The sequence below is a fragment of the Arachis duranensis genome, chromosome 1 (genome assembly GCF_000817695.3).
Source record: "Arachis duranensis cultivar V14167 chromosome 1, aradu.V14167.gnm2.J7QH, whole genome shotgun sequence".
NCBI lineage: Eukaryota > Viridiplantae > Streptophyta > Magnoliopsida > Fabales > Fabaceae > Arachis > Arachis duranensis.
Window position 1 is genome coordinate 29,124,609 of NC_029772.3, and position 1,988 is coordinate 29,126,596.

Here is a 1,988-nt window from a genome sequence, read left to right on the forward strand (position 1 = left end):
TTGACTAGGATTAATAAAATAAACATAGATTGCTTCAAACCAATAATCTCCGTGGGATCGACCCTTACTCACGTAAGGTATTACTTGGACGACCCAGTGCACTTGCTGGTTAGTTGTGCGGATTACAAATTCGTGCACCAACTTCCCTCTTGAATCTCTCTTCCATTGAGCGCCCTCTTCACAAATGTCTATGAGGACTTGGTCCAACCTTTGATCAAAGTTGACCCTTCTAGTGTAAGGGTGTTCATCTCCTTGCATCATGGGCAAGTTGAATGCCAACCTTACATTCTCCGGACTAAAATCTAAGCATTTCCCCCGAACCATTGTAAGCCAATTCTTTGGGTCTGGGTTCACACTTTGATCATGGTTCTTGGTGATCCATGCATTGGCATAGAACTCTTGAACCATTAAGATTCCGACTTGTTGAATGGGGTTGGTAAGAACTTCCCAACCTCTTCTTCGGATCTCCGGATATTCACTCTTTTTGAGTTTGAAAGGGACCTCGGAATCACCTTCTTCAAGGCAACAACTTCATAGAAGTGGTCTTGATGCACCCTTGAGATGAATCTCTCTGGTGCACTGGGTCGTCCAAGTAATACCTTACGTGAGTAAGGGTCGATCCCACGGAGATTGTTGGTATGAAGCAATCTATGATCATCTTGTAAATCCCAGTCAGGTGGATTTAACTAATTTAAGAGATTATTGGTTTAAATATGATTAATAAAAATAAATAGAAAGTAAAGATAGAGTTACTCATGTAATCAAATGGTGGGATTTTGGACAGGTGCATGGAGGTGCTGTGTTCCTTCTAAATCTCTGCTTTCTTGCTGCTTTCATCCAATCCTTCTTAATCCTTTCCATGGCAAGCTGTATGTAGGGCATCGCCGTTGTCAATGGCTACTTCCCATCCTCTCAATGAAAATGGTCCAAATGCTCTGTCACAGCACGGCTAATCATCTGTCGGTTCTCAATCAGGTTGGAGTAGAATCCAGTGATTCTTTTGCATCTGTCACTAATGCCCAGCCTTCAGGAGTTTGAAGCTCGTCACAGTCATTCAATCCCAGAATCCTACTCAGAATACCACAGACAAGGTTAGACTTTCCAGACTCCCATGAATGCCGCCATCAATTCTAGCTTATACCACGAAGATTCTGATTAAGGAATCCAAGAGATATGCGCCCGGCCTAAGGTAGAACGGAAGTGGTTGTCAGTCATGCGCGTTCATAGGTGAGAATGATGATGAGTGTCATGGATCATCACATTCATCAAGTTGAACTGCAACGAATATCTTAGAACAGGAGTAAATCGAATTGGATAAAAAATAATAGTAATTGCATTGAAACTTGAGGTACAGCAGAGCTCCACACCCTTAATCTATGGTGTGTAGAAACTCCACCGTTGAAAATACATAAGTGAAAGGTTCAGGCATGGCCGAATGGCCAGCTTCCATGTGGTCACAAGACCGAATGATCAAAAGACCACTAATACAATAGTAAACTATCCTATTTATACTAGACTAGCTACTAGGGTTTACAGGAGTAAGTAATTGATGCATAAATCCACTTCCAGGGCCCACTTGCTGTATGTTTGGGCTGAGCTTGATCTATCCACGAGCTGAGGCTTCTTTTGGAGTTGAACGCCAAGTTGTAACGTGTTTTGGGCGTTCAACTCCGGTTCGTGACGTGTTTCTGGCGTTTGACTCCAGACAGCAACATGGAACTGGCGTGGAACGCCAGTTTACGTCATCTAATAATGAATAAAGTATGGACTATTATATATTGCTGGAAAGCTCTGAATGTCTACTTTCCAACGCCGTTGAGGTCGCACCATTTTGAGTTCTGTAGCTCCAGAAAATTCATTTCGAGTGCAGGGAGGTTAGATTCCAATAGCATCAGCAGTCCTTTGTTAGCCTCCTATCAGAGTTTTGCTCAGGTCCCTCAATTTCAGCCAGAAAATACTTGAAATCACAGAAAAACACACAAACTCAT